This window comes from Aethalodelphis obliquidens, unplaced genomic scaffold, assembly GCF_003676395.1.
Source record: "Aethalodelphis obliquidens isolate GAN/ISIS:26980383/991018 unplaced genomic scaffold, ASM367639v1 scaffold1, whole genome shotgun sequence".
NCBI classification, from domain to species: domain Eukaryota; kingdom Metazoa; phylum Chordata; class Mammalia; order Artiodactyla; family Delphinidae; genus Aethalodelphis; species Aethalodelphis obliquidens.
The window spans coordinates 86,090,806-86,109,613 of record NW_020837945.1 but is presented as its reverse complement, the minus strand read 5'-3'; the positions used below and the strand labels follow the sequence as shown (position 1 = coordinate 86,109,613).

The following is an 18,808-nucleotide window of genomic DNA, read 5'->3' as shown; positions in this document are numbered from 1 at the left end:
AAAAATATCTGCCTATCCTCCTCCTAAATACCTTTTTAACTATGATCCATGCCCACTACCATTGCCTGAGCTCATAATCTTTTGCCTGGATGCTCCATTCCTTTTCCCTCTATTTTTTTCCTGCAATCTGATGCTGGAGTGTTACTTTTTTGAAAATGAAAATATGATCACAATTTTATTTACTTTCCCAACTTAAATGTACTGGTAATTGAAGTCATAGGTGTGAAAATTACAGTGGGGAAAATTCTGCTATCATCTTAAACATGCTCTGTCTAATAAATCTGATTATTGATATAGTTTTTGGGTATGTGGGGCTTAAGGGGCCTTTGGTATATCCAGGCTGTTTCTTTGGAAGACATTATGGAATTGAAAAGATAAGACAGCTGAAGATGGAATTCTAGATAATATATCAAAGGAAACTAAAGAAAAGTTGAGGGTGTAAGACAGATCTTCCCAGTGATTTTGTGGGGTAGTCAGGTAAGTAACCATCTTCATTTTGAGAACCTTGTCTCAGGATATTTAGTCAAGGTCATATAACTAGCATATGATGTAGCCAGGACTAAAGCCCAGATTACCACCGTAGCCAGCAGTCTGCACACACTGCCTTTCTTCATCTAATAGTCCTCAGCAAGTCTGTCCTTTGAAATGTAAAGGCTTCTTATACTGCCTAGTGTCGATAGCTCACTTCTCTTAAATTTTATTCTCCTTAAAAGCAGGAACCATATTTTATTGTACCCTTTAATCAACAAGGGTGCCCAGCACAGTGAAGCACTAATTCATGCTATAGAACTCTTGGGTATTATTAACTATTATTATAACACATTTTCTTAAATCTATTAGATTTCTGTGGAGACTGGTACATACTTTTAAAGCAGTTGTGGTGTTGAAAATGTCAAACAATAATCAGTATTGAGGCTGCAAAGAACAAAGAGCTTTGGAGTCTTAAGAATTGCAATTTGGGAGACACAGATTCGGATGAAACTGAAAGACTGCTCCGAAGAAGAGAATCAGTCAGGAGTTTAAAAAGACAAAAGCCACAAGGTTGTTAGCTTGCAAGAGAATTTTGATTGACTCTGATGCAAGTCAGGGGATATTTGTGCTTAAGGAATCATGAGTTGTTTTAGGGTAAGGATTCAATAAGCAGATAGGTTGTCACAAGTTGTTTTAGGGTACATGACGGATAAGTATCTTGAGTAGGACAATAAGTGTTCAAAAGGTGAGATTCCATCTGGGCTGAGATGCACATAAGTCACACTTCCTCAATGGTCTCCCAGCTCCATTTTAGAAAGCTCTCTTAGCAATACTGACTCCATTTTGATTTTCCTTTCACAAAAGAGATTGAGAGGAAATGTGTTACACGTAAAACATTGTACACATAGCAACCTTATGGCTTAGATTTTTTTTCCTTAGGTCGGGGCAATTTCAAATATTTTGTTCCATTATCACCATAAACAGATGTTATAGTTTGAAAACATATAGCAACCATATACTTATTATTAGTTTGAACTGCTGTCCAGTGTAAAAATTGTGCTGTAAGTGGAGAGTCAGGAAAACCTAGATGAGGTGGAAAGTATCTTGATTGACTTAGTAAAGTGTTCTCAACTTAAAGTATAAATAATATTTTGCTTCATCTTGACTACTGAATATACTCCATACCCTCAGGTTAATACTGAATATCTACCTGCTATAACTCTATTATGTATATTCAGTATGGTTAATTCTTTTAACACTTTATCACTAAAAAAGCTCATCAGTGATCATCATTCAGACTAACTGAAGAAAAGGCTAACGTGGTAAAAAGTTTAAAAGATAAATTACATTAAAGTAAACTTACTACTTAAAATACATGCAGTAATTATATGATACCTAGTTGAGAAATTACTTCAATGAATAATTTGAAATTGGCATATTTACAGCTATGTCCTTCTGAAGTATATAAAGACCCATGGAAGGTTTGTTCTCCTGAGTAGTTTTTAACATAAACCTGTTAGTTTTATTAATATTGTTAATTTTCTCAGGAAACCCTTTTTACATGGATGGTACAAAAAAAATTAAAGCAAATAATCACAGGATATAAATTCAATGAATGCTTTACTTGCATATAGATTGCTGTCATTTAATTTGGTGTGCATTTCTAGATTATTTCTTTATTCATTTATTCACAGAAATTCAAGTAGCCCTCTTTTTAGACCTGCAGAAGTGAAAATGTAAGTTTGTGAGAGCATTGTGATGCTTACTTAGAGCTACTATGGATAACAAAGAAGAATCCCACCATGGTTGCACTAAAAGGTAGTTTCTGGGAGTGACAGACTGGAAGAGAATCCAAAATCTTAAAGTAAGTCCTAGCTCATATAGATGCCAACAGGCCTCAGTTCCCTTTACCAAAGACTTTCTTTAATGCATTGCAAAAAGTCTAAAGCCTTGCTGTGATATTCAATTGAGCATTCACCACCAAGCAATAAATTATTCAAATGGCAAGTCTGATTATGTCTTTTAAAACTACCTCATTTTCCTCTATTTTGAAGACCAAATGGAGTATGTATCACTCAGGTTCTGGCAGAAAGAGATGGCTCTGGATTAGCCTCAAACTGGATAACTGAGGAGAATTTAATAGAGAGACTACAAAAGTATGGGAAGGTTACAGGAAATCAATTAAGCATAATGCTTTAATCCAGGACTAGCAATTGTAGGGAGGCACTACTCCCCTACATCAGATGGTGTGAAGGGAGAAAAAAGCTACTCAAACCTGGAGAGAGAAGGACACTTGACAGGATCTACAGCCTCTGCAAGAAGGACCAGCCAACCTATTCGTATCTACCAGTGAGAGCCCCTAGGAATAAACGGGGAATAATTGCCCTGACTTCAGTCTCCAGAGAGACTTCCATTGGCTGAACACAACCAGAAACCAGAGGGCAACAGAACTCTTTGATGCAATTCAGATAGGTTAGTCCCCTGGGGCACAGAGAGGGTAGAGAAGAGTAGAGAGTGAATTTGGAGGGCAAATGGAAAATATCCAATATAGTACTCTTTTGGAGGTAATATAAAATCTAACTCAAGGTTATCTAAGCAAACAAGAGTATTTATTGACATAAGTATCTGAAAACTATAGAGGTGGCTTTATCTTCAGGCCCAGCTTCACCCAGCATTTCAAAGGATGTCATTGGGATTCAGCATCTTTCCATCTCTCAGCTCTGTTCTCTTATGTGTAGACTTTATTCGAAGTGTCAAGATATCTGATAGCAGTTTCAGGTTGAAGTCCAGAAAAAATACTAAAAGAATAATAAAATAATAAAGTAAAAAACACAAGGTCCTTTCAACAGTTTAATCAGAGTTCCTGGGCTTAACTCTCAGTGGACTAAATCAAGTCACCTGCCCATTCCTAAACCAATCAATTTAATCAGAGGAATGAAACGTGATGATTGGCCTGTACTGAATCACATGCCTATTCTTAGACTCAGTTGTTTAGGCCACACAAAGCCCAAGGACAGAGGGTGGGGAAAAAGTGGGTACTGTTACCAAAATTAGGAAAAATGGATGTTAGGCAGCCAAAAGAAAACAAATGACCACTGAGGCCTATTTGGTAATCTAATTCACTTCTCAGCTCTAATTATCATGATGTTCAGGAATATATGAATCTACCAGTTTAGGCTGACCACGTAGCATTAGAAAAATATGGTAAAAACTTCCACCTTTCTTCCAATTTCCACATTTTATGCCAATGAAGCCATGACACACTTATTCATATATATATATTTATATGAACATATATGTAGATACTGCTATCTATGTATGTATATAAAACTTCTCATCTTGCAATAATTTGATTTGTTGTGCTATTAAACGTAAATATAAATATATTAGCTTTCTAGATCTATAAGTAGTGTGCCCAACATAAGCATTCTGTTTAGGTCACCAATTCTTGAAAAAAAGGGAGACATTTCTTTTTTAGTTGTTAGTGTCACTTCTTTCCAAACTATTGGCATAGAAGGATGAATTAATGAGTCAATATGGTGTTTGGTTTTTTTTTAATTTATTTGTTTATTTATTTTTGGCTGCGTTGGGTCTTCGTTGCTGCGTGAAGGCTTTCTCCAGTTGCACCAAGCAGGAGCTACTCTTCATTGCGGAGCAAGGGCTCCTCACTGCAGTGGCTTCTCTTGTTGTGGAGCACAGGCTCTAGGCACATGGGCTTCAGTAGTTGTGGCGCACGGGCTTAGTTGCTCCGCGGCATGTGGGATCTACCAGGACCGGGGCTCAAACCTGTGTCCCCGGCACTAGCAGGCAGATTCTTAACCACTGTGCCACCAGGGAAGTCCCAATTTGGTGTTAATAATGATAAAATTATACTTTGGGGTATTTTTCTTTGAAAAGGAAGTATTTTTATTTTCCAACATAAATCACACTATCACAGAAATTTAAAGCTGGAAAGGCCTGGATTATTTTAGAAGCTGAGAACCAACAAAGTTCAAGTGACCTAAAAACTAGATAACATTTTAAAATCAAATCTTGAAGAAATGAAAGTCTATGTCCCAGGGAAATTATAGTATGATGAGGTAACATTAGTAGAGCTTCTATATTTTAGCCAGGGACACTACATGAACTTGCAATCCACAGTAAATTTAACCATGTGAGTGGCAAGGGACTACTAAGGCTGAGCCTAGATGTATATTCCTCTTAAATCATCCTGTTTTAAGGAAGAAAAGCTTTAACCAGGTAGACACAGGATTTAGTTCTTTCAGATCACATTTATAGGGTACATGGAGGTTTTTTTTTATTGCAGCTGTGTATTTGCTGATAAGACAAAGCGAAGAATGCAAGTACTTAATCATCACATCTCGAAAATGATACAGAAAATCATCTATTTTTAGCTTTCTACTGTGCCCTTTTACCTTTCCTCTCAATAATGTACCTACATATTAGTTTTTAAATTGCTTATCTACACAAAGCACATTAACTTCTCATAGGTTTATAGGCTGGCTTCACATTTATTCCTCTACAGAAATGAGCACATCTCTAAAATTATCCAGTGACAAATCTAAAGCTAGATGATTAGAAAAGCAACTGGGGAGCAGGAAATCATTTTTTTAGCCTGCTTGACAAAAAACTAAGATGTACCAAAATGAAAACTCATTCCTATTTAAGATTACTTTCCCTTTGTCCTCTTCCTCTACCCTGGCTGTTGCTGAGCTGGGGAACTTAAATATGCCACTATGACATCTGGGTAGAAGGGTTATCCACTTTGTATTTTAATTGGTCTCATTTTTGGAAACTGGTATCCTTGGAGATCATGTTTCACCATTGTGTTGTTGATAATCCATTGGGATGTGGCAGCATCCTCTTCGTATCTTCTCCCATCTCCCTGGGATTCTTCTCACCCAGGCTGAAAGACTGGTAAACCTCCTGCAAGTCTGCTGAGTGTTTCTATCTCACCTATATTCTGGGCCCTTTCTTTCTTGTGGACACAGAAAAATTCACTGTTTTTTCATATACCTCTTGGACCACAAAGGTTCTATGGCTGTCAGCAGGCACTTGCTGTGCCACACCATCTCTTCAGAATTCTCTGTTCCATTGCTCTCCAGTTGTCAGAGTGTGGTGAACCTCAGCAAACCTACCAAAGTCCCAGAAAGAAAGGGTGATTCATAGAGAGTAAACCCATCAGAGGAAGACAGGGAGAAGGATTTACCACCATTCTCTCCTCTCCCTATACTTGCCCCAGAATTCATTCCAAGGGAATTCATTTCATTTACATAGAAAATGACAAAGCTCCCTTTTCTTGCCTCTATCTCCATTACCATTACAAATCTTTATATATATTTATAATAACTGCTTTAAGCGTCCTTGTCTGTTAATTCCATCATCTCTGTCATTTCTTGGTCTGGTTCTATCGATGGATTTTTTCACCTGGCTACGGGTCACATTTTCCACATGTTTTCCACATGATTTTCCACATGTCTAGCAATTTTTGATGAATGTTGAATATGATGAATTTTATTGTTGAGTGATTTTTGTGTTTCATTAAAGGGAATTGAGTTTTGTTCTGGTAGGCAATTAATTTACAGGCATACCTTGTTTTACTGCATTTCACTTTATTGTGCTTCACAGATACTATGGTTTGTTACAACTCTGCATTGTCGGATGATGGGAAGCATTTTTTCAGCAATAAAGCTTTTTTTTTTTTTTTTTTTTTGCGGTACGCGGACCTCTCATGGTTGTGGCCTCTCCCGTTGCGGAGCACAGGCTCCGGACGCGCAGGCTCAGCGGCCATGGCTCACGGGCCCAGCCACTCTGCGGCATGTGGGATCTTCCCAGACTGGGGCACAAACCTGTGTCCCCTGCATCGGCAGGCGGACTCTCAACCACTGCACCACCAGGGAAGCCCAATAAAGCATTTTTTAATTAAGGTATGTACGTGGTTTTTTAAGATTTTTTTTAGATTTCACACTTAATAGACTGCCGTATAGTATAAACATAACTTTTACATGCACTGGGAAACCCCAAAATGCATGTGACTCAACTTATTGTGATATTCACTTTAGTGCAGTGGTCTAGAATGGAATCCACAATATCTCCGAGGTATGCCTGTACCTGAAGAGTAATATGATCATTTTGCAGCTTCTATTTCAACTTTATTAAGGTGGGTCTAGAACAGATTTTACTCTAGGGATAGTTTTAGCCCTTCTTCTTAGGAGTAAAACTAATGGTATAGCCCTTTGGGGATCTCTATTGAATTCCCTGAGTGTGAACAGGCCTTTCCACCCTAGTTGGTCAGAATTCAAACATCTCCCAATGCTGTGAAACTCTGATGGATTTTCAGCTTACAGCTTCCCTATAGTTGTTCCCTCCCTGGTAGGCATTTATCTGGTCTTGCGGAATCTCATCCCATATATGTACGGCTTAATATTCAAATACTCAAAGGGACATCCATGAAAATTTCTGGAGTTCTTACCCTGCTTAGCTCCCTTCTTTTTGGTCCTCTCCGCCATAAATTAACTTTCTTAAGCCTCTCTAACTCTGATATTTGCCCCCTCAGTTTAGCAAGGCCGCCATGTTTTGTCTGGGTTCCACCTCTATGCACCACTGTCTACGACGTGCCTCCAGCCAGAAAACTGGGCAATTGTAGGGCTTATCTAGCTTGATTTCCTTCTCTCAGACACTGTAGTCTTGCACTGCCTGCTGTACAATGTCTGAAAACAGTTGTTTCATATATGTTTTCACGTTTTCTTTTTTTTAGTTCTTTATTGCATAAGTGTTAGTCTGGTACCAATTAATCAGTCATAGCTGTAATACAAGTCAAGGCTTTTGATTTTCTCCATTTATACTATTATTGACAATCCCTAATATAATGGATATCCTTCTATGTAGGTGTCAACTGAGAAGAGGATCACCATTTAATCATTTATACCAGGAAAAAAATCAATTAATAATTCATAAATCATACTATCAAAACATCTCAAATTTCTACAGGTATGTAAACTAGATTGTATAGTCAAATTTTATTACCACTGTAATGACTATAATTCAGATACTTCACGTAGGGAGATCACCTAGAAGATTTATTCATAAAAGAGGACAAAAGAGAAGTTACTGGAAGAGAAGAAGAAGACGGGAACTAAAAATGACTTCCTGGAGAACAAAGGAAAAGCAATTTCCTAGAGAACAAAGGAGAGATTAAGTTCTCTTCTTTTCTAATAAAATTGAAAAGTTTCAGAATTTAATAATACAGGAGTCTGCAGTCAATGACAGGATAGGGAACTGGTGTTTGCTCATTGCATGGCCTTGGGAGAATAAAATATAATCCATTGGAAGAGTGCAAGTAGAGGCCCAAGTGACGAAGATCTAAGAGGATTTTCACGGTTCCTTCAAAGACTGAAGATGTGATAAGTTTAGGCTAGCCTTAGAGAAGTGTATCACATGCCAAAGGTGAGTATGGGTCTTGCATGGAACTGAAATGAACACTTATGACAGAGTTTCAGGAAAACTGGGAGGGTATACAACCTAAATGGGCAAGCATGCCAAAAAGTCTCACACATGAGCTCAAGGTTTGAAAAAAGACAAATAGGTAAACAGGCTGTAAATAATGAGATTGCCCAGAAAATTTCAGCATTGACATGCCTATTAATCCATTTAGTAGCAATATTTCTTGTATAAAATGTATTTTTTTAAATAATTTTATTTATTTATCTTTGGCTGTGTTGGGTCTTTGATGCTGAGTGCGGGCTTTCTCTAGTTGTAGCGAGCGGGGGGCTACTCTTCGTTGTGGTGCACGGGCTTCTCATTGTGGTGGCTTCTCTTGTTGCAGAGCACAAGCTCTAGGCGTGCAGACTTCAGTAGTTGTGGCACACGGGCTCAGTAGTTGTGACTCGCGAGCCCTAGAGCACAGGCTCAGTATTTGAGGCACACGGGCTTCGTTGCTCTGCGACATGTGGGATCTTCCCGCACCTGGGCTCGAACCCGTGTCCCCTGCATTGGCTGATGGATTCTTAACAACTGCGCCACCAGGGAAGCCCTAAAGATGTGACTGTGTTTCTGTTTTGTAATTTACTGCACATGTAGCCATTTTTAGATTCCACCTATAAGTGATATGATAAGTCTCTTTTTCTGTCTGACTTATGTCACTTACGCTGATAGTACCTAAGTCCACCCAAGTTGCTGCAACTGGCCTGATTTCATGGCTGAGTAATATTCCATTGTACATAAGTACCACATCTTCTTTATCCATTTTCTCCTTCCAAGGACATCTAGGCTGTATCCAAGTCAAGGCTCTTGTAAACAGAGCAGCACTAAACGTTGGGGTACCTGTGTCCTGTCGATTTTTGGTTTTCCCAATATATATGCCCATGAGTGGAAGTGCCGTATGCTCTGTAGCTCTGTTTTTTAGATTTTTGGGGAAACACAATACACTTCTCCAGAGTGGCCGTTGGCAATTTACATTCCCAGCATCAGCGTAACAGGGCTCCCTTTTCTCCATGCCCTGACTTCCACTTCTGGTTTTTACTCTTCGTGAGAATGGCCATTCTGACTGGTGGGACGTGATACCTCTTTGTAGTGTTGATTTGCATTGCCTGCCTGTGCGTCATTGGCGAAGTTCAGCTGCTTTTCATGTGCTTTAATGGCGAGTGCAATCTACCTCTTGAAATCCCTTTCCTGCAATTCTGCCTTGCTTACAAGTCCTTTTCGATGACATACCTCAAGACATTTTTCGTTGATAGGTATCATTTACAACCCTGCAGGTTTGTGAATTGTAGTGTCCCGAGCTCCATTTTTCAACTTGTTTTTTTGGGAACTGGCCACAAAACAGCATGTTTGCTTCAAGCCCTATTCTGGTTACGGGGGCAAGCTGAGCCCTTGGTCAATTCCTCTTCCTGATTGGAAATTAGAGTGGCACGTGCCTGTCCAAACACCTAGGGCTTGTCTCTCATTGGTTACCCCCTTCCACTTCATGCTCCGGACAAATTCCAAACTGTATGAAAAAGGATGTTGAAGGTGCTGACTTCCTCAAGTGGGGAGATTTTAAGGGAAGAGGCTGGAGGGGGGAACCCGACCACCTGGAGATGACGAGATGAGGTGCCTTTTCCAAATTCTTCCCGATCAGACGGTGTACCATCCTCTAGGTGTCCCATGCATGTTTTAGCTGTAGGAAGGGTCCCCTGCACCTGGAGATTTGGGGCCCATGGAATGGGGACCAGGCAGTATTACTCTTAAGGGGCTGCATTTGCTGGACCATCCTCACCAAGCCTCTCAGCCCCATGAGTGTCCAGCCTTAGGTCCCATCCAGCTGTGGGTCTAGATGTGGTCAGTCCAGGTTGCATCACAGCCCCTGAACGAATTCTGTAAGAATTTCTGTCTTTTTTTTCTTTTTTTTTGTATTTTATTTTTATAACGGTGTGTAGCTGATTTTCAATGCTGTGTTTCTTGCTGCTGTACATCCACTTGATTCACTTACAGAGAGACATCAATAAATGCTTTTTCAGATTCTTACTACTCTTATTTTTAAAATAATTTTATTTATTATCTTTGGCCGTGTTGGGTCTTTGTTGCTGTGCACGAGCTTTCTCTAGTTGTGGCAAGCAGGGGCTACTCTTTGTTGTGGTGCACGGGCTTCTCATTGCAGTGGATTCCCTTGTTGCAGAGCACGGGCTCTAGGCATGCGGGCTTCAATAGTTGTGGCTCGCGAGCTCTAGAGTGCAGGCTCAGTATTTGGGGTGCATGGGCTTAGTTGCTCTGTGGCACGTGGGATCTTCCAGGGCACAAACCCGTGTCCCCTGCATTGGCTGGTGGATTCTTAACCACTGCGTCACCAGGGAAGCCCCATAAAATGTATTTTTGTTTAGTCATTTTTAATAAAACCTATCATAAGAACACTTGCTCAAAATTCAACACTCTCTCTCTCCATGAACACTGGGAAAGGGGGCTATGTCAACTCAGACTATTCCATAAAATAAATTTCGTAGTAAATGGTATAAAAATTTCACCAATTCAGTTCTTATTCCACTAATTCCAAGGATCCTACAGATACTCGTTTGTTATATAGTTCAGGAAATAGTTATCCTTAATTTGGCCAGAAATAAGAGCCAACGGCAAAGGCTTGGAAATATTTTAATTATACAGAGATAATCAACATAATGATATGCGTTATTGTAAAATTATACTATACTATTGTGAATTTTATTCTTCTCTAAATTTTAACAAGAGTACAAGTGCTTTTATTCTGTATAACTGATAAAAGCTATAGAAATAATTCACTTTTCTTTCATATCCAGAATTATAGAATTAAGGAAGATTCATCAGGATGAAAGCAAAATATCAGCAATAACCATTCATGCTACCTTTTTCAATTATGATGTTTCTGTGACTTGTTCACCACTGAATTCCCAGCACCTAGAGGTGCTTGGCACAAGTAGATATTCAGTAAACGTTAGGTGAATGAATGAATGAATTACAACTCTTACATTCATACTAGTCACCATGATGCCAATAATGAATACAATAAATTAATTCAATACAAAAAAATGAATACAATAAAATCTGGACCAACAGCTAATGAAAGGTCTAAGTGTCACAGAAAAATAACAACAAAAACAAAACCAAAAAACTTTCCTAACAGGATGATGCTTGGTTTTGTTTATTATTGCTGGGGAAGGGGTTGAAATATGGCCACAGAAATGGGCATGAGACAGTTAACAGTAAATCCTTAGCTTGTTACAATTAGGAGAGATGTTTTATAGCTTAAAAACCAAGTCACCTGGGGTCAATGATTCATGCAAAAGGCAGAAAATTTTTTACTCAATGCTCAACATGGAAGTTATTTTGCAGAAATCACCAGGCTGGATAAGAAATCTCTGTATGTTCTAGATATTAGAAATAGTAAAATAAAAGCATTACTAGCTTAGATGTTTTGTAGATAAAGGCCCTTAACTGAAATTAAAGCAATTTCAAGCCAAAGGATAGTGAAATGTCTACAATTCATACTATAACTCTGATCTAAGTAAGACATAATGATTCAACTCAGAAAGACACTGGGTATGGACAAGTGTGGAACCCAGTAGTTTGAACGATGCAGAATTTCTGTGTTTATTTTAACATATTTATTGGGAGTATAATTGCTTTATAATGTTGTGTTTCTGCTGTACAACAAACTGAATCAGCTATATGTATAAATATATGCCCATATCCCCTCTCTCTTGCATCTCCCTCCCACGCTCCCTATCCCACCCCTCTAGGTGGTCACAAAGCACCGAACTGATCTCCCTGTGCTATGCGGCTGCTTCCCACTAGCTATCTACCTTACGTTTGGTAGTGTATATATGTCAATGCTACTCTCTCACTTCGTCCCAGCTCACCCTTCCCCATCACCATGTCCTCAAGTCCATTCTCTACGTCTGCATCTTTATTCCTATTCTGCCACTAGGTTCATCAGAACCTCTTTTTTTTTTTTTTTAGATTCCATATATATGTGTTAGCATATGGTATTTGTTTTTTCTTTTTGATTTACTTCACTCTGTATGACAGACTAGGTCGGTCCACCTCACTGCAAATAACTCAATTTTGTTCCTTTTTATGGCTGAGTAATATTCCATTGTATATATGTACCACATCTTCTTTATCCATTCATCTGTCGATGGACACATAGGTTGCTTCCATGTCCTGGCTATTGTAAATAGTGCTGCAATGAATATTGTGGTACAAAACCCTTTCTGAATTATGGTTTTCTCAGGATATATGCCCAAGAGTGGGATTGCTGGGTTGTATGGTAGTTCTATTTTTAGTTTTTTAAGGAACCTCCGTACTATTCTCCATAGTGGCTGCATCAATTTACATTCCCACCAACAGTGAAAGAGGGTTCCCTTTTATCCACACCCTCTCCATTTATTGTTTGTAGATTTTTGGATGATGGCCACTCTGACTGGTGTGCGGTGATACCTCATTGTAGTTTTGATTTGCATTTCTCTAATGATTAGTGATGTTGAGCATCCTTTCATGTGGTTGTTGGCAACCTGTATATCTTCTTTGGAGAAATGTCTATTTAGATCTTCTGCCCATTTTTGGATTGGGTTGTTTGTTTTTCTGATATTGAGCTACATGAGCTGCCTGTATATTTTGGAGATTAATCCTTTGTCAGTTGCTTCGTTTGCAAATATTTTCTCCCATTCTGAGGGTTGTCTTTTGGTCTTGTTTATGGTTTCCTTTGCTGTGCAAAAGTATTTAAGTTTCATTAGGTCCCATTTGTTTATTTTTGGTTTTATTTCCATTTGTCTAGGAGGTGGGTCAAAAAGAATCTTGCTGTGATTAATATCATAGAGTGTTCTATGTTTTCCTCCAAGAGTTTTTAAAATATCTGGCCTTACATTCAGATCTTTAATCCATTTTGAGTTTATTTTTGGTTATGGTGTTAGGGAGTTTTCTAATTTCATTCTTTAACATGTAGCTGTCCAGTTTTCCCAGCACCACTTATTGAAGAAGCTGTCTTTTCTCCACTGTATACTCTTGCTTCCTTTATCAAAAATAAGGTGACCATATCTGCGTGCGTTTGTCTCTGGGCTTTCTATCCTGTTCCATCGATCTATATTTCTGTTTTTGTGCCAGGACCATACAGTCTTGATTAGTGAAGCTTTGTAGTATAGTCTAAAGTCAAGGAGCCTGATTCCTCCAGCTCCGTTTTTCTTTCTCAAGATTGCTTTGGCTATTTGGGTTCTTTTGTGTTTCCAAACAAATTGTGCAATTTTTTGTTCTAGTTCTGTGAAAAATGCCATTGGTAGTTTGATAGGGACTGCACTGAATCGGAGATTGCTTTGGGTAGTATAGGCATTTTCACAATCTTGATTCTTCCAATCCAAGAACATGGTATATCTCTGCATCTGTTTGTATCATCTTTAATTTCTTGCATCAGTGTCTTAGGGTTTTCTGCATGCAGGTCTTTGGTCTCCTTTGGTAGGTTTATTCCTACTTATTTTATTCTCATGTTCCAATGGTAAATGGGAGTGTTTCCTTGATTTCTCTTTCAGGTTTTTCATCATTAGTATATAGGTATGCAAGAGATTCCTGTGCATTAATTTTGTATCCTGCTACTTTACCAAATTCATTGATTAGCTGTAGTAGTTTTCTGGTAGCATCTTTAGGATTCTCTCTGTATAGTATCATGTCATCTGCAAACAGTGACAGCTTTACTTCTTCTTTTCAAATTTGGATTCCTTTTATTTCTTTTTCTTCTGTGATTGCTGTGGCTAAAACTCCCAAAACTATGTTGAATAACATTGGTGAGAGTGGGCAACCTTGTCTTGTTCCTGATCATAGAGGAAATGGTTTGTTTTTCACCATTGAGAATGATGTAGGCTGTGGGTTTGTCATATATGGCCTTTATTATGTTCAGGTAAGTTACCTCTATGCCTACTTTCTGGAGGGCTTTTATCAATGGGTGTTGAATTTTGTCGAAAAATTTTTCTGCATCTATCGAGATGATCATATGGTTTTTCCCCTTAAGTTTGTTAATACGCTGTAGCACATTGATTTGCGTATATTGAAGAATCCTTGCATTCCTGGAATAAACTCCATTTGTTCATGGTGTATGATCCTTTTAATGTGCTGTTGGATTCTGCTTGCTAGTATTTTGTTGTGGATTTTTGCATCTATGTTCATCAGAGATACTGGCCTGTAGTTTTCTTTCTTTGTGACATCTTTGTCTGGTTTTAGTATCAGCGTGATGCTGGCCCCATAGAATGAGTTTGGGAGTGTTCCTCCCTCTGCTATATTTTGGGAGAGTTTGAGAAGGATAGGTGTTAGCTCTTCTCTAAATGTTTGATGGAATTCACCTGTAAAGCCATCTGGCCCTGGGCTTTTTTTTGTTGTTGGAAGAGTTTTAATCACAGTTTCAATTTCAGTGCTTGTGATTGGTCTGTTTATATTTTCCAGTTCTTCCTGGTTCAGTCTGAGAAGGTTGTGCTTTTCTAAGAATTTGTCCACTTCTTCCAGGTTGTCCATTTTATTGGCATATAGTTGCTTGTAGTAATCCCTCATGATTCTTTGTATTTCTGCAGGGTCAGTTATTACTTCTCTGTTTTCATTTCTAATTCTGTTGATTTGAGTCTTCTCCCTTTTTTGCTTGATGAGTCTGGGTAGTAGTTTATCAATTTTATTTACCTTCTCAAAGAACCAGCTTTTAGTTCTATTGACCTTTGCTATTGTTTCCTTCATTTCTTTTCATTTATTTCTGATCTGCTCTTTATGATTTCTTTCCTTCTGCTAACTTTGGTTTTTTTTGTTCTTCTTTCTCTAATTGCTTTAGGTGCAAAGTTAGGTTGTTTATTTGAGATTTTTCTTGTTTTTTGAGGCAGGATTGTTTTGCTCTAAACTCCCCTCTTAGAACTGCATTTGCTGCATCCCATAGGTTTTGGGTCATAGTGTTTTCATTGCATTTGTTTCTATTTATTTTTTTGATTTTCTCTTTGATTTCTTCAGTGATCTCCTGGTTATTTAGTAGCGTAAGAATTCTTTAGCCTCCATGTGTTTGTATTTTTTACAGTTTTTTTCCTGTAATTGATATCTAGTCTCATAGCATTGTGGTCGGAAAAGATACTTGATACGATTACGATTTTCTTAAATTTACCAAGGCTTGATTTGTGACCCAAGATATGATCTATCCTAGAGAATGTGCCATGAGTACTTGAGAAAAAAGTGTATTCTATTGTTTTTGGATGCAACGTCCCATAAATATCAATTAAGTCCATCATGTTTAATGTGCTTGTGTTTCCTTATTTTCATTTTGGATGATCTGTCCATCCATGAATGTGGGGTGTTACAGTTCCCTACTATGATTATGTTACTGTCGATTTCCCCTTTTATGGCTGTTAGCATTTGCCTTATGTATTGAGTATTGAGGTGCTCCTATTTTGGATGCATAAATATTTACAATTGTTATATCTTCTTCTTGGATCGATCCCTTTATCATTATATAGTGTCCTTCTTTGTCTCTTTTAATAGTCCTTATTTTAAAGTCTATTTTGTCTGATATGAGAATTGCTACTCCAGCTTTCTTTTGATTTCCATTTGCATGGAGTATCTTTTCCCATCCCCTCACTTTCAGTCTGTATGTGTCCCTAGGTCTGAAGTGGTCTCTTGTAGACAGCATATATACGAGTCTTGTTTTTGTATACATTAAGCCAGTCTGTGTTTTGGTTGGAGCATTTAATCCATTTACATTTAAAGTGATTATCAATATGTATGTTCCTATTACCACTTTCTTAATTGTTTTGTGTTTGTTATTGTAGGTCTTTTCCTTCTCTTGTGTTTCCTGCCTAGAGAAGTTCCTTTAGCATTTGTTGTAAAGCTGGTTTGGTGGTACTGAATTCTCTTAACCTTTGCTTATCTGTAAAGGTTTTAATGTCTCTGTCGAATCTGAATGAGATCCTTGCTGGCTAGAGTAATCTTGGTTGTAGGTTTTTCCCTTTCATTACTTTAAATATGTCCTGCCTCTCACTTATGGCTTGCAGAGTTTCTGCCGAAAGATCAGCTGTTAACCTTATGGGGATTCCATTGTATGTTATTTGTTTCTTTTTCCTTTCTGCTTTTAACATTTTTTCTTTGTATTTAATTTCTGATAGTTTGATTAATATGTGTCTTGGCATGTTTCTTTTGGATCTATCCTGTATGGGACTCTCTGCACTTCCTGGACTTGATTGACTATTTCCTTTCCCATGTTAGGAAAGTTTTCAACTGTAATCTCTTCAAATATTTTCTCAGACCCTCTCTTTTTCTCTTTTTCTTCTAGGACCTCTATAATTTGAATGTTGGTGTGTTTAACGTTGTCCCAGAGGTCTCTGAGACTGTCCTCAATTCTCTTCGTTCTTTTTTCTTTATTCGATGCTGAGTTTCTAACCATTCCCTATCCCTTCAGCTGTTCTTCACATAACATGGTCTCTAGCTGCTTTGCCATCATGGGGTTGTACTACTCCAATTAAGCATCATTGTCTTAAAATGTGGCACTGAAGTACAACACATTTGTGATAGTTATTTTATGTGTCAATTTGGCTGGGCCATGGTGCCTGGATATGTAGCCAAACATTCTGGATATTTCTGTGAGGGTGCTTTGGGATGAAATTAACATTTAAGTTGGTGGATTTTTGAGTAAAACAGAATGCCCTCCATAATGTGGGTGGGCCTCATCCAATCAGCTGAAGGCCAGACTAACACTGTAGACTGACCTCCCTCAAGCAAGAGAGAATTCTGCCAGCAGAGAATTCTGCCTTCAGACTTGAACTACAGCATCAGCTCTCCTGCCAGCCCACCCTGCATATTTTGGACTTGTCAGACGCCATAATCACATAAGCCAATTCCTTAAAATAAATCACTTTCTATATATATACACACATCCTACTGTTTCTGTTTCTCTGGAGAACCCTGACTAATATAACACACATGCAGATATTTGTCCTATATACACAGAATACTGCAGAGTGATTATTCCTAGTCACACCTCAGAGAGGGCAGTCCTTAATCACAGATACAATGAAATCAACAAAGATTAATACAAGATAAAAGACAATAACCAAATGTAAACCAGGGAGAAGAAAAATATAAAGGGAGGAAGAAAGAAAATTACATTTGCTTTTTTAGTTATCACACCAAGTAACTCATAATTGAGCAAAAGGAGAAAAGAACTCCTTTGAAGTTTTTTTAAAAAATGAACCCATCTGCTTCTGGAGTATCCAGTTACCATGCTCCCTTCACCCGTCCAGAAAACACTTTTATTCCATATTGAACCAATAATATGAACCACTTTTTTGGAATACCACCTTTTGTCTGTTGCTATAATTTCCAGATGACATGTTTTGCTTGCCGTAACTACCTCCCAAGGCAAAAGGTGGTCCCATGGCCCAGAATTGGAAATTATTTCCAGGTCCCCTTCAGCAACCTGGTTAATTTAGCCTTGCTCAGCCATGTATGTGACATATATTACATACTATGCCTCATCCCTTACTCTGAGTGTGATATCTGCATGTAAATATTTGTATATTGTCATTCATTCATATGTGCCAGGCACTGAGCTAGCTATTGAGTACACAGTCATGAACAAGATAGATATGGCCCTGTCCTCATGGACTTATATTTTAGTGGGTAAGACAAATAATCGGTAAGAAAATAAACTATGATAACTGTTATGATGGAAATAAATGGAGTGCTGTGAGACAGAAGAGGTCTCCTTCAAACTAAGACCTGAATACTTAAAAAAACAAAATAAAGAAAAGTTAGGGAAGAGTATTTCAAAAACAGCAAGTACAAAAGCTCTGAACTGGGAAAAACTTGGGAGTGTTTAGAAAATATCAGAAAATCCATGTGGTTGAATCCCGATGATGATAGAAAGGATTGAAAATGAGGTAGGATACGTAGGCAGAGACCAGATCATAAAGGGTTTCATAGTGAAATTTATTAAGGCAATGGAACACTCCTGAACTTGGAAACCAGATTACTTTCTCAAAAAGTGAAACCAGGAAGAATCAAAGCACAATGAACAAGAATCACCACCTGTGGAAGTGGTTACAAGCAGAAAAGAAAGTGTGTGTATGGCTGGAAAATTTGAAAAATATACAATTTCAGACAGACTACAGTATAGACATAGAGAACAATGAGTAGAATATGATTATAACTTAAGCTGAAACATAATCAATGATATTGAACCCTGCCTGAAGGAGTAATCTGCTAACAAGTCTGAGATATTCCTTAAAGGTACCTCTCCAGCCATGGCAGGGCAGGGAGAAATGGGGGAGGTGTTAATAGATTGCTCAATATCTTCCTGTCAATTGTTCCAACAAAGATAGTTCTGTTGTTACCTGTTTTGTACATTGGGCTTCCATTCCAAAAAAGGTTAAAAAAAATCTTTGAAAACTGCTTCAAAAACAGAAACTATAATTACATATATATAATGACATATATGGAGAATATAACTAATATATATTATATATATGGAGACTATAACTATAAATATGTGTGTGTGTGTGTATATATATATATATATATATATATATATATATATATATATATATATATAAGGCAGGAAGAGAGAGAGAGAGAGGGAGAGAAAGACAGGGAGAGAAGGAAAGAGAAAGAGGGTGGGGGAGAGAGAAAGAGGGAGAGACAGAGGGGGTTCCTAGGTGAGCAGAGTATCAGACAGCCTTAGCAGAAATACTCATATAGAGGAAATAAATGCATAAGACTACATAGTTTGATGGGATTAGTCATTAACATCACCCAACAGCCTGCTTTTGCTCTGATTCCAGGCTCACAAGCAAACTTCTACTGACAAGAGCTGGCTTCTCATGGG

At 38.1% G+C, this 18,808-nt stretch overlaps 1 long non-coding RNA gene across 2 annotated transcripts in view; it reads right to left on the bottom strand.

The window, feature by feature from the left end:
- Window positions 1-18,808, bottom strand: part of LOC113622716 (uncharacterized) — a 367,008-nt gene that overhangs the window by 343,144 nt on the left and 5,056 nt on the right. Inside the window, exon 3 of one of the 2 annotated variants that reach the window (XR_003433625.1) lies at window positions 3,064-3,269. The exons of the other annotated variant lie outside the window; for it this stretch is intronic. This is a non-coding gene — a long non-coding RNA (uncharacterized LOC113622716). Of the gene's footprint in view, window positions 1-3,063; window positions 3,270-18,808 lie in introns of those variants that run through there. 2 annotated transcript variants of the gene reach the window in all.